General features: G+C 40.1%; 1 protein-coding gene across 2 annotated transcripts in view; it reads left to right on the forward strand.

Moving 5' to 3' along the window:
• Positions 1-15,235, forward strand: part of LOC136868721 (zinc finger protein 665) — a 131,237-nt gene that overhangs the window by 35,368 nt on the left and 80,634 nt on the right. The gene's annotated exons all lie outside the window — the stretch shown is intronic.

Below are 15,235 nucleotides of genomic sequence, written 5' to 3' on the forward strand. Positions count from 1 at the left end.
TCTGCAACTGTCTGCCAGACATTGTTGGAAAACGTGATACCACGTATCAATTCAAAGCCATTTGAAGGGAAATCGTGGATTTTTCAGCAGGATAGAGCTCCTGCACACAAAGCAAAAACGATGCAACAGTAGTTGGCAACCAATGTCCCACAGTTCATCGCTGCTGCTGACTTGTCTAGTGGAAGTCTGGACCTCAATCCATTGGATTATTCTCTGTGGCAGAAATTCGAGGCGATAGCATGTCAACAACGGCACCGTAAATTGGGATGTTAAAAATACCAATCATGTCAGCTGTCAAAATAATTCCACTGGACACAATTCGTGCAGCTGTTGATGGGTGGTTTCAACATCTTCGCTGCCAAATGGTGATCATATCGAATAAGAGTATGTTCATTCTGCAGCATTTTTTGTGCTTTTTGAAAATATATATGTATATTAATGGGTTTGTGTAGTTTTATTTAGTACTTAGTACATTGAAACTACTGATGAAACTTATGGCTGTCCTATGTATAAGAAACCATAAAGGTCAGATAATACTGCCTTGCGGAATCATTACAGGTTCAGATAATGGTTTATATGAATAAAAATGAGATACATCTTGTGAAACAAATTTCAGCAGAAGCATGAGACCGAAGTCACTTGCAAGACAGATCTTGCTGTGCAGATGAAAAAAATTTGTTTTCCACTAAAGAGATGGATCTCCTTCACTTGAGGTGTATCTGATACACTGGACAGTTGTATAAACAAATTCCATCTAAAGGATTTTAAACATCTCATGATGCAACTCTGTTTTTTATGTTTATTCTGACAGAAGATGGATCTTAAGCTTATTCATATCACCTACTCTATTTCCCTGAGTTCTGTTTTATAGAAATTTAGCCACACATTCAGTAACTCCTTTGCCTAAAGTCACAACCACCAAATCAGTTGGGTCAGAGAAATTACACTGTTGCCAAGGTTAGGTAGCAACTGGCAAAGAAATGTCTAATTAATTATTGAACACATCATTTTGGAGGCTGTATGTTATCTCCTAAGCTCCTGATGTTACTTCGGACAATGTTCGAAAACAAATTATACTACAAGCTTCAGGAAAGACTGCTGATTTCAGTGGTATAATTATTTTCCATATAAACCACTTCAAGTCATTATTAAGAATAAAAACCTCAACAAGTAAATTAAAATCCATAGAATCATTTATTGAAAATTTCAGTAAGGGGCCAAGTTTTTGTTTTTTGAGCCAATAAAATTTTGTCTGCGGAAAAAATGTAGAAAATCGTGACTTTTTTTAAAAAAAATCTGGAACATGTTTCTGTGAGTCTTTCTGTTTTCCTAGAAAGCGATCATACAAATGTCACTAGCTGAAGTTGTTTGGGTCGCACGCTCCAGCGCAGTACAGAAGATGGTAAATACTTTTGAGTTACATAATAATCTTTATCAGTTGTATTAAAATATTTGTGTATGGTTTACAATATTACTTTAAATATTGAATACTCTATATTTGTCTGTGTGATATAGAAAAAGAACTACGTAAAAAATAAGTTTACATTCAGTTACAATGTATTAAGAATTGGTTTCTAGCTTCAAGGCAGTCTGCGATTTCTTAGTCACTGTTTTCACTCATCTTAATATCTGTAAATTTGTCATTCACACTAATAATGAATGGCTCCATTCTTTCATCCCTTACTATTTCCTTGGCCCAATTGTCGCCTTGAAGATTTTCTGCATGATTGGAGCACTTTTCCCAATCTGCTGCAGACACACGGTTGATGGCTTCTGACGTGAGGTTTTTATACATCTTTTATTTTGAAGTTCTTATACCTGTCTGCCAGTTCTCTCTTGACTTGAGCCCAAGTCAATTGGGTGGCAACCTTACTATTTCATGGCTCCATGAGAGATCTAATTCATCAAGCTCGTACTTCTTTTCTACTTCGAAGGGAGCAAAATTTTCCAAAAGTTCAGCTTGAGTTTCTTGTTCACTAAAAGGTATATTTTCTCTTCAGCAACCACTCTTGAGTTTCTTTCTTATTCCAGCTGTATTGGGTACTTTCTCAAGTAAGTCTGAATGATACGGAGCATTATCCATAACTATTTCGGAAGGTTCTTCCAGACTTAATAGCAGGTCTTCTATAAGCCACTTCCCCTCCTGTGGGTGGGAGACACAGATAAAGAATACACCCACGGTATCCGTAAGAGGCGACCTATAGGGGTCCCAGGGGCTTTCAACTTCGGAGCGTGGGTTGGCGACCACGGGGCCCTTAGTTGAGTCCTGGCATTGCTTCCACTTACTTGTTCCAGGCTCCTCACTTTCATCCATCCTTTCCGACCTCCCTTGGTCAACTCTTGTTCTTTTCTGACCCCGATGGTATTCGAGCATTTGAGGCTTAGGGAGTTTTTCATTTTCACGCCCTTCGTGGCCCCTGTCTTTCTTTGTCTGGTACTTCATTTTTCCCTTCTTTTTCCTTTTCTCTACCCTCTGTGGGTAGGGGATGCAGACGTAGACTACACCCACAGTATCTCCTGCCTGTCGTAAGAGATGACTATAAGGGGCAACCAAGGGATGAGGACATTAGAACCATGAGATTACTTGTGATTTGTACCATTACGTGCATAACACCATGGTTCGACGTTACTTGCGACTAGTACCACATTGCGAGGGTATGTGTTATATAGCAGCAGTACCATTCTGTGCGGAACGTTATGGATCTGAGTATTGCTTGTGAAAGAGATCATCATGTATATTCCACTAGTCCGTTCCACTGTGTTTAGTATGGTCTGTGTTACCTATGAGTAGTATCACTTTATGTACAACACCATAGATCTACGTTGCCTGCGGTCAGTACTACTATGTGAGAAAGACCACGGTAATAGTGGCGCCACTATTTGAGGAAAACCATTTGTCTGCGTTGCCAGAGAGTAGTATTATTATTATATGAGGAACACCATGGGATTGTGTAGCCTGTGGGTGTTATTATAATGTGTAATGCACCGTAGGTTTGCATTACCTATGATTAGTACCACTATGTGAGTGACCCAATGAGTATACGTAACCTGTGAATAGTTCCACCAAGTGAGGAACACCACGGGAATGCCGACGCCCACGATTAGTACATCTAGGTGAGGAGCACCATGGGTCTGCGTTGCTTGTGGGTGGTGCCCTTATGTGCGAAATGTCTTGGCTTTGTGCTACCTGCGAGTGGTGCCATTGTGTGTGACATACCCTGGGTTTCCATTACCTGTGATTAGTACCACCATGTAAGAAACACCACGAGTCTACGTTACCTGCGATTTTGAACCCCTTTAGATAATAAGCATCATTCCAGTAATTAAGACATTGTGAATTGGATCCACTTCACAATAATTTTCTCATCACCATGGTATAAAACCTTTAATACCACCTGCATGTAAACAATCAGTCTTTCACATTTTCCGATGGGCACCTTCAATCCACCGCTCTTGCCTGAATGTTGCTAAATGAAATGTTTACTGTGCGGCTGATTCATCCAAGTCCCATTTTATAAATACGTTGCCTCAGATATTGTTCATGTTTCAGGTCATACATTTTTCTCAAAAATCGTGCTCGATCTACGACAATGTTCTGTGTTTCTAGAAGAAATTTTCTTCCATGGTTAGCCCTCGTGTTTGAAGCCTGAATGTGAAACACTTGTCGCACTGTACATACACTTCACCTGTGTCTTGATGAATTCACAAAGACGCACACAAAATGCAGTCAGTTGCGTACAATAGTTTATTTACAAATTATGACACAAATTCTATTTACATCCTCTATGCACACGCACTAATGAACTGCCATCATGAAACAAAACACTACTACGAAAGAGTAAGAGACTGCAACACACCATGTTTGATAGCTGCAGTCGCTTAAGTGCAGCCAGTATCCAGTATTTGGGAGATGGTGGGTTCGAACTCCACTGACGGCAGCCCTGAAGATGGTTTTTTGTGGTTTCCCATTTTCACACCGGGCAAATGCTGGGGCTGTACCTTTATTAAGGCCATGGCTGCTTCCTTCCAAGTCCTAGCCCTTTCCTGTCCCATTGTCGCCATAAGACCTATCTGTGTCGGAGTGACGTAAAGCCAATAGTAAAAAGAGACTGGAACAGATGCATATTGTAACGAGTTGGCGGGGTAGTAGGATCAATTTACACTAGACTGGTAGCTTGAATACTAAGATTTATTAGCTAGGCACTAAACTACACAAGACTACACACAACTTTTGCTCATAACACACACTTACGCAGTTCACGCGCTCTCTCTCCCTTCGTTTCTCACTTGTTCTCACACTACACAGTTTTACACTCACACACAAGGTCCCGCATCGCACAGCTACACGCTCTCTCCTTCGCCGACAGTCCGCACTGTAGCACACTAGTCCGATAATCACGACAGTTCACATACTTCAGTATACTGGCAGTCGCTCACGACTGAACCACACCAACTTCTAACTCAGTCTAACTCTCACTAACTCAGGCAGGTCGTTCCTTTCTTATATACCTGCGCTGGCCCTTCTAGAATCGTCCAGATGCTGGATGGATCCAGGAACATCGCAAGATGGAATACTCCAGATTAATCGTGGAGTCATTTCTATACTCCTCTGCTACGGGACCGTGAGCAGAAGCGAGTGGGGCTGGCCTAGCACTTAAGTGCTACTTATGATTGGCGCAGCTGAAGCGTAAGGGGTGAGCCTATATGGTGCCGGGCCAGGCCCACTGCCAGTTGGCATGGCAGACGCTGTGACCATTACAATATCAACTACCAACCCCACAAAGCCAATTCACATACTTGACTTCAACCACATGACTAATACGACTTCCACATAAATCTCATCAAAACAACTTCACTCTCACTCACAAGACTGCCTCCTTATATATGTTACCTGGCCAGGGTTCTAGGAGGATATGACATAACATGTTCTTCTCATAAATTCAAGATTTTCCAATAGCACTAAACTACACAAGACTACACACAACTTTTGCTCATAACACACACTTACGCAGTTCGCGCGCTCTCTCCCCCTTCGTTTCTCACTTGTTCTCACTCTACACAATTTTACACTCATACACAAGGTCCCACGTCACACAGCTACACGGTCTCTCCTTCGCCGACAGTCCGCACTGTAGCACACTAGTCCGATAATCACGGCAGTTCACATACTTCACTATACTGGCAGTCGCTCACGACTGAACCACACCAAGGAAATTGCTACAATTATCTAGTGCCTAAGATACGTTATTCTGGATATTACAGTGTGTTGCAAAATCTTACATTGGATTATACATCATGTATACAGGTAATTATAAATTGTACAGTATTAATTACGAGTTCTTTCATGAAATAAACTCATATTAGTATATATACATGATATGTTTCATGGCATAACCTCACAAATAATACGTTCGTGATTGATACCAAATAACGTCCGGACATAACTATGTACATAATAATAATAATAATAATAATAATAATAATAATAATAATCAATATTTGCATTATTTACTCATGGGTTAAAGAATATTGTTTCCAAGTTATAATAGACTGTTACACCTGCGTCAATCTGAATTATTTCTCTCTTAGTTTTATACGTACTTTTTCCACTGTAGGAAATTCACTGCAGCCATAAAATTCTAACACAGTTTGCCTAGCTAAATCACAGTTAAAAATCACTTAACACACTTTTTTTCTGCCTTACATAGTTTTTTCTTGGATAAAAATACTTTTTGGTTGGGTGAATATTTTGCTTCATTAACTCATCTCTGGACCAAACAAAGGCTAACATTACACATTACTGTGATCACTTCTTGGCTTTTCTTGAAATTCACAGTCTGAAAAAAATGTCGGCCAACTTCTACACATATTGCAATGCATTCACTGTTACTGATTTTGTTTGGCTGGCTAAATCCACTTCCTTAAACCTTTCCATCTGACGATGCTTTAGAGGAGTTTTTGTTTCTTTCTCGCACTTACTTTGTCCTCTTCAGTTAATAGACCTGAAGAAACACCAGGCCGAACACATTCACTATCCATCTTTACTCGCATTCATCGTGTGAGCACAATAGCTGCATGACAGGGAATGACTCAGGTAAGGTGGGCCAGAGTGGAGTGGCTTCAACTAGACAGCGCTGCATGCTCAGCGTTGCCAATCCGTGCTCAGAGGTAAGCGACTCTCAACCATCTGTCGCTTCGCCTTTCTCATATCTGACGACAGTGCAGTTTTCTTCACCCGCCTAATTTGATGGCCTTGACATTAGTCCAGTAGCCCTCATTTTTGTCAGTAGTCTCCCATGTTATTACTGTGTAAATTATGCCACTAATGTTAGTTAAAGGTTGAACTTAAGTTCACTTGTCATTTGGCTGGTGGAGCAAAAGATTGGAAATAGTAATTAGTCTGTTTTATTCGAGGATATTGCTCTAATTGTGGTGGTATCGATTACAGAGAATGACAAATTTCAACTTTTTTGTTATTTACGGGAATGAAAATAGGTGATTTTAAGTTAATTAGCATGTTATGATATAGATGTTGATTCATATAGGGAATCTGAAATATTTGTTCCGAATGAGTAAATTTATAATACCAATATAAATGGTCCGTTATTGGACATTATAAATTTCCCAGCTAACTCATTCCTGGTTGCCAGCGTTTCGCCCCTGTGTGCTAGGCTGGGCTCATCAGTTGGTACCTAGCACACCTACCAAGACGCTGGCTAGTGTATACCGTGGAGGCCACTGCGTAGGCTAATTGTAGCTACCGGCAGTGCCAATGCACTATGAGAGACTTAGTCTCACCATCAAAAATTGATGCCTGCTTGGTCATCGAATGATATAGATGTTGATTCATATAGGGAATATGAAATATTTGTTCCGAATGAGTAAATTTATAATACCAATATAAATGGTCCGTTATTGGACATTATAAATTTCCCAGCTAACTCATTCCCGGTTGCCAGCGTTTCGCCCCTGTGTGCTAGGCTGGGCTCATCAGTTGGTACCTAGCACACCTACCAAGACGCTGGCTAGTGAATACCGTGGAGGCCACTGCGTAGGCTAATTGTAGCTACCGGCAGTGCCAATGCACTATGAGAGACTTAGTCTCACCATCAAAAATTGATGCCTGCTTGGCCATCAAATGATATAGATGTTGATTCATATAGGGAATCTGAAATATTTGTTCCGAATGAGTAAATTTATAATACACAGGGGCGAAACGCTGGCAACCAGGAATGAGTTAGCTGGGAAATTTATAATGTCCAAATAACGGACCATTTATATTGGTATTATTAATTAGCATGTGCCGATTTGAAATTTGAAGCCTGGTTTGCCCTATCACATAACAGTTTCTTGTGAGGATTTGTTGAAATTTTGTCAAATTTTTCTAAGTTCCATTGTATATTCATACTTAATTGTAACATATGTTTCTGCAGTAACTCCATCTGTCTAAATCAAATCATACTTAACTCATTAAAGCCCAGTTTCCTTGTATGAGTACATCATTATTTTTTGGTTAGAAGAGAAACTGTGTTCGATCTTTCACGATTGTTGTTACTGGAACATATTAGGGATTTCTTTCAGTCATTATAGAGTAAACTGTTAACTCTTCCCCATGGGTTGTGTTAGTAAAGCGTACTTCAGTCACACGTTGTCTCCTGCGGGTTGCATAGTAAAGTGTACTTGACTTTCAGACAGACATCCTTTGCCATCTGTCTGCTAAACATGTAACTTCTTGGAACCAATGAATTCCCTACGCTTCCTAGATACAACTGCTATGCGCAGAATCCTGAAATAAAGTGTTCTTTTATATGTTTTCATAGATATAACAGACAGCTGACTGAATGTAAACACATTGCAGCAACATGGCTGCACATAACCAGTTGAATGCAGAAGATATTTGTTACAAATTAGATTAATATGTTGTGAATGCAATGGTAGTGAATTTGGAGTTGTAGGTATGATCATAAAAATGGTGTGGGAAGCAGAAGATGAATCTGAGGGAAATCGAAATACGGCACAGGACAGGAAATGTTCATTCAAGTACCGCCTCCTTTTAAAATATTAGGCCTACTTGTACAAAACATTATTATCAATTTTAATCGTCCAGTTAATTCTGTGTCGGACCATGGGCCTCTGCATAATTATGTAATATTCCAACTAATGTCAATTTATCTTCTAATGCCATTCAGTGAAAAATTGTTTATAATTTGTATGTCCGAAAGGAAGTATGATTTGCTATCTAAATATCTTCATCCGACGGATCCCGAAAATGAAATAAATTGGGGGATTCAGGGTGAATTCCTGCGTTCTCTGCATTGCCAAGGAAATAAGAGCCCAATCAGGTCGAGCAATTCAGACTGACTTTAAGAACAAGCAATTTAATATTATGCACCATATTGGATGCTTCTTGTTGTATCATTCCGAACGGTGGCGGTGCTGGGGGGGGGGGAGGGGGGTTCTGTATGTAATTAGGTTATCTCATTGTATCATTTTGGAATAACTGTAGTGTATTTTCCATTGTTACAAGATTTGAAAGGGATATCGTAAGTGGTTTTTACAGAATAAATTATTTAGTGAAGGTACGCCACAACTATACCTGACAAGCAAATTATTACTCTAGGTTTTGCCAGACAGTGAGTCAAGATAGTCCGTGGGAAAGGGTTAAGTTATCTCAGCATCAAAAATTATAAGCAAAGTTTTCTCTTGGCCTGTAAAGAAGTGTTTTGCACATTCTCATAAATTAGAGCATTATTTTCAATGATTTCTGTTTGTGACTTCTATATTGCTAGAACATTGCAGTCAAAGCCTCTAGTTTGTTGTACACCCATTGTTTGCTTGTATTTTCTACATTGTTGAGTAATTATTGTTGTAATCTGAGTGTCCTCAAATGAGGACACTGTGCGCTCAGGCATTTACAGGCATTGTTGACTGCTTGCTCGTGTTGCATTTGTGAACTAGTTACGCCTTATATTATCACTGTGTACACTGTGTGAGATCCCTGACTGTCTTGGCTTGTAGTACTGTGAATTATATTTCAGTTCTGTATTCAGTTCTGCATTTTTCACACAGAAATACACTACAGTTGAACCTACTTTATCTTATCTGTGACACTTGTCCTAAATGTTTCCTAATAGAAGATGTATTTTAACACTTTTAAACATTTTTGAGTAAAAATCTCTTCAGAAAGCAGAAAAAATAATTTGGGCATTAATGAGTTAATCCAAATTAAACAACCAAAATAAGCTTAAAATTTAGTAAAATATCTAACTTTTTTTCTAAAAGTCTTCCTGGATTAGTTACACCAATAATATAGCTTCGAAATCTATTAAAGAAACTGACATCACTGATAAAGGGAATGGATGATCTTCCAAAAACATGTATGTTAAATTAATATTTCTCTGTCATTATAAGATGTATTGACAAGGTGGACTCAAAATAAAACTATAGTAGTTTCTTGAATAGATTCAGACAAGTCAATACAGGATCAAATAAAATACCTATTATGGTTAAGTTTATCAACAGTAGCTTCGAAATATCGGTGACCAAGTTGCCAGTGGTGATCAGCAAGAATGTTGGATGCTCATTTGCCTCCCTATTACCCTTCTATTTCTAAAATGACCTTGTGAAACTTTTCTCCATACTCATCACTGATGTCTCTGGAGTTCGATGGAAAGAAATCCAAGTGGGAATGGAAAAAGTGAATCTGAAGGGACTTTCTGTTTCCCATTAATTTTTAAGTCCTGAACAAGTCTTTCACTAATCTCTGTAATTTTCTGTTCTGTAGTTCCCAGAAAATTGATTTCTGATTTAAAGGCAAGGTAAGCCATTGTTCCAACTGAAGTGAGAGTCCTCTCAAATACAGCATTGTCCAGTGGATCTTATATCTGTGGGCGTATAAAGATGCCTTCCTTTAGTTTTTCCCACTCAGCATTTGAAATTTTGTCCAAAACTATAGGATTGCCCTTCCCAATATGTTTATTGCCTTCACAAATCATCATTATTTCCCTTTATCCAGCTGTGGCTGGGTAGGGGCAAATATGGTTCCTCTCCACTTTCTTCGGTCTTTCCACCACTCCTCCTTCAACACTGTGTCCCAGTCTATGTTTCTTTCTATAATACTGCATTGGATTGTGTCCTTCCATCTCAACTGTGGTCGTCCATGGCCTCTCCTTCCTTGCATTTGCATTTCCATCACCTTTTTTTGGCATTCTTTCATCATTCATTCGCTTTATGTGCCCAGACCATCTTAGTCAGCTCTGTTCTATCATTCATTTTTTCCACTCCAATTTCTTCCCAGATTTTCTCATTCCTTATTTTGTCTCTTCTACTCTTCTGTATCATACTCCTCAAGAACTTCATTTCGGCTGCCTGTATTCGACTCTCATCCTTCTTTGTCATTGTCCAAGTTTTTGCTCTGTAAGTTGTTATGGGTACGTAATATATCTTATACATAGTTTCCTTTGCTTCCATTGACACATCTTTGTCCTATAATATGTTTCTTACACTATGATAGAAACTGCTTCCAGCTTGAATCCTCTTACTAATTTCAGCATCCAGTTGAGCATTCTCCATTAATTCACTCCCCTGCTATTTGAAGGTCTCCACTACTTCCAGGGGCTTGTCTGCAAGTCTAATCTGACCTTTCCCTTCTTTCTCCCTTTTAGTCACAACAGGAGTTTTACTCTTGTCTACACTTATTTTCAATCCACATTCTTCGATCTTCCCATTCACCACATCCAACCGTTCTTGAACATTCATGTCCTCTTCTCCCCAAATCACAATATCATTTGCAAATAACATCATGTTCATTTCTCTTCCTCCATATGTTGCTTTTGCTGTTCTCATTATGTCATCCATTACTATTGTAAACAGGATTGGCGATAGAACACTTCCCTGTCTCAGTCCACTAGTGATTTTGAACCAACTTGTCCTGCCAACTTGTGTTTGCACTCAACTACAACATTCCTTGTACATTGCCATGATAATTTTTATTGATCCCTGTCCAATTTCTTTTTTTTTTTTTTTTTTACCAGACTGTCCCAAACTTTTGTCCTGGGGACACTGTCATATGCCTTTTCAATGTCAATGAATGTCATCACCATATCATTCCCAAACTCCCATTGCTTTTCCATTACAGTACCGGTCAAAAGTTTAGAACCACATTAAAAAATCATGAAGTTCCATCTGTAGGTATGTTAGGTATTCAGCCGAAGGCTGGTTGGATCCTCAACAGGTTCACCATTAGCTGTCATAGATGGCCTAGGTGTCACTGAAGAGGCATACTAGGGAAATGAGGAGTGAGGTAGTTTCCCGTTGTTTTCCTCACTGAGCCAGAAGTTGCTATTGCACATCAGTCTGCCAAGCCCACTGAAAAGCATGCACCAAGCGACCCTATGAGCGACATTTTCACACCATTCATAGCAGGGACTGGCTGCATAAGGAATGGCATTACTAGCGTCACTCATACTTCAGCCACTTTCATATTGTCAAAGCCAAGGATAAGACTGAGACAGGTCAATGAAAGTAACAGTTTTATTCTAGCCCATACCAGAAGTCATAGTGCACTGTAAACACTACATCTTGCCAGCAAAGTTCCATCTAGAACCTAAAATTTTGCTACTAGACCTATGCATTTTTCTTCCTGAGCTCTCGCATCTAATATGATATACGTTGCTTGATTTCAGTGATTTACGCCAAGTATTCTATAAGTTATACATTTTTAACTGTTGGAAGGGCACATCAGAAAGTCAACATTTGTGGAAATATTGTGTATTATATACTCTAACTGGTTGCAAGTATCGCCACCAAGATTTGTTTGTGGATTTAGCGATAGGTGGGGACCATTTGAGTATAAATATCGAAATTCCTTTGCGGCACCTTTTTTGCGTGTTTTATTTTTTTCGAATCCGGGTCAGAATGTTTGATTTTTCCTTGCCTTTGTCAGGACGAGCTATCGGCGTCAAACTTATCTGCCCTGATAGTTTCATTTGCACTCTGCGGATGGCATCCAAGAACACATTTCTGATGCCGATAGCTCACAGAGACATGCGAGAAGAACAAGGAAAAAATGACCATTTTAGCACTGGTTTGAAAAAAAAATACTCACATGGAAAACAGTGACATTTTAACAACCCTGGCTGCATTCCTCTTAGCATACCAATGATTTAGATCTGAAAAAAGTTGTCATTAATGTTTTGGAGTAGTTAGTTCAGGGACTTAAGATTAGTTCCCATACTGTCTAATCACTATGTGAGCTGATTCGTTGATTCATTCAACAGAAGGAACTCGATCACATACTTCACAACCTTGACTTAAGACCATTAACAAGATAAGAACTGAAAAGTCTATAACTAAGGCTACACTCAAAAAAGATGGGGTTGTACACAGAATGCTGATTGTGACTGTCCTACAATTTAAGATCTTGAACATCTTATTTCTTGGCCAGACTGCCCTGTGGAAACTCAAGATGAAGACTTAATTACAGTCAGTGACAGAGCTCTTGTGGCTACTTCATAATGGAGCACTTTCAACGTATGTGGATACTTCGATACATTCATCATACTGTCATAGGTCTCTTTCATATTAACAGAGTGTAGGCAACTGGAGCAGATGGATGTTCTCAGTATGAAGAAGCATCATCATCAAACTGAATTTTGATGATTCTGTGAATAGCCATCTTTCTTCAGGATTATGATCTCTTCCAAATGCAACCATTAGCCCATTAATATTACACTGAAGTAACTGTTAATTTTCTGTAAAGGTTGAAAGATTGTATTCCCATTTTCTGAAAGATTTTATTTTTGTGCCAGGCTGTAAAATGTTCCATTCCTGAAGTTGAGATGATAGAATCTCAACTTGTGTTTCAGTTAGTTTTAAATCTGTCACAAGATCACTTAATGTAACTTGTGATATCAGTTGTTGTTCCTGGGATTCAGTGAAGTCAGGATTAGAGAGGGATGATCTATAATCAGGAGAGGAACTAGAGCCATGAGATATCGCTTCTTCCTCTAAAGATCATTGGTCGGAGCGATCAGGAATTGGTAACAAATTGATATGTTTTACAGGTTGGATGGCTGAGCACAAATTAGGATATATAATTGCACGTTTACTTTTTATTTAGGTGAAACCAGATATATATTGACCATGCGAAAATACCAGTCTGCAGTGTGATTTGTAGGTTCCCTTCATATTACTAGAATGCCAAATAGCATACACGAATGCGTAGTACTTAACCAACCTATTCAAGTTCTATGGTAATACACTGACTTAGCAAATGTCATGGGACAGTCACCTAATAGCGTGTGGGGCCTCCTCTGGCCCTGCGAACTGCAGTGAGATGCCATGGAAGTGAGTTGACAAGTCCCTGGTAGTCCTCTGGACGCAGCTGACACCAAATCGTTTGCAGAGCAGCCACCATTGCTGGTCTGTTCGTGGGTGCAGGATCCATGGCACGGAGCCTGCGTTCCAGGACATCCCAGATATGCTCGATAGGGTTCATATCGGAGCTCCTGGGTGGCCATGGCAGTCGTTGGACCTCCGCTGAATGTTCCTGGAACCATTCCCGGGCAACGTGGGAGCGATGTGGTGGCGCATTATCATCTTGAAACACCGCAGAACCGTCTGGGCGCTGGAAGGCCAAAAATGGGTGGAGATGGTCTCCGAGCAGCTCAACATACCGCGTACCATTCAAAGTCTCTTCCAGAACAACTAGGGGGCCCATTCCATACCAGGAAAATGCACCCCAGACCATAACAGATACACCAGCGCTCTGGACCACACCTTCGAGGCAGGCGGGATCCATCGCTTCATATGGTCTGCGCCATACACGGTGCTCCCATCAGCATGGTGCAGTTGAAATCGTGATTCGTCCGACCATATCATGTTACGCCATTGTTCCAGTGTCCATCCCTGGTGACTGGCACAAATGCGCGTCGTTGTGCCCGATGACGTTGGGATAACAGTGGTACCCGTGTGCGGTGCCGGCTCGCATACCCCATAGAACCCATGTTCCTATGGATTGTCCACTGGGAGACGTGTCTAGCACGGCCTTTGTTGAATTGAGCCGTGATTTGTTGCACGGTTGCCCGTCTGTCACTATTGACAATCCGTCTCACATGTCACCGGTCACGGTCATCGAGGGTGGCTGGACGACCGGTCGTTCGTCTGTTGTGGATGGTGACACCAACTATTTACGATACACCCTGTACACGGTTGATCGTGTGAAGCCGAATTCCTGCACCTCTTCCGAAATCGCCCTTCCCATCCATCAGGCACCAACCACCATACCCCGTTCGAACGGTGTCAGCTCACGACGACGTTCCATGTTACACCTGTCACATGCACAGCCACTGCTCACAAGGTCTCCTATACAACTGCCGTTGGCACAGGGGGCATGTGGTGAGCAGGCAACACACCTGCACATCAGTGCTCTGCTATCCCATGACATTTGCTCAGGTAGTATGGCAGCAGTAGTTAAGTGCCCATATTTTATCTTTATTTCTAAATCTACTAACTACACTCCTCAAAATATTTATAAATTGTGAGCCTTCATAAGTAAAGGTGCAATAATCCTGCACTGAGTCTTTGTACTATACACTCCATATACCGTACATTACAGAATAAATTAGGGGGAATTCTTACAGCGGCTGGACATAGCAAACATTTATTCAAAAAAAAAAAAAAGATCACACAAGAAAGGAGGATAGTTACCTTACTTGAGATACAATATAAACGCTTGCCCTCCACAAAAACTTTCTTAGTACTGTTAGCTATATGGAAGAAGAATTGTCATATCAATGGCATTCATAAATATAATTTATAATTTCTCTTACTTTCAGCAGCTAATGTATGGATGAGTAAGGGGGAATTCAACACTTGAACACAGCTGGTGGGTTGCACTTGGTTATTGAAAAGAAATTTTCACTAACTTCACACTTAACTCATGTTCCGAAGTTTTGTAGTACCCTGTTCTCTTTAATGCATGATCAGTGTACTGTAACACGTTCTTGTTGATCAAATTTTCCCTGGGGAGGCAGTCTCCTGTAAACTCCTGAATGTAACAATAACTCTCTCTATACTTCACTGCATATTTCATGATAATTACTGTGGGAGTATATTTTGGTATTTTCAATACCTCAGGCAGCATTCTGTATCTTTTCTTGCTATGTCAAGGGGTATATTGCAGTTAACAGCTAATTTACATATTACCAACTGAGTTGTACAACTCTATTGTTAC

This window comes from Anabrus simplex, chromosome 1 (genome assembly GCF_040414725.1).
Source record: "Anabrus simplex isolate iqAnaSimp1 chromosome 1, ASM4041472v1, whole genome shotgun sequence".
In the NCBI taxonomy this organism is placed as follows: domain Eukaryota; kingdom Metazoa; phylum Arthropoda; class Insecta; order Orthoptera; family Tettigoniidae; genus Anabrus; species Anabrus simplex.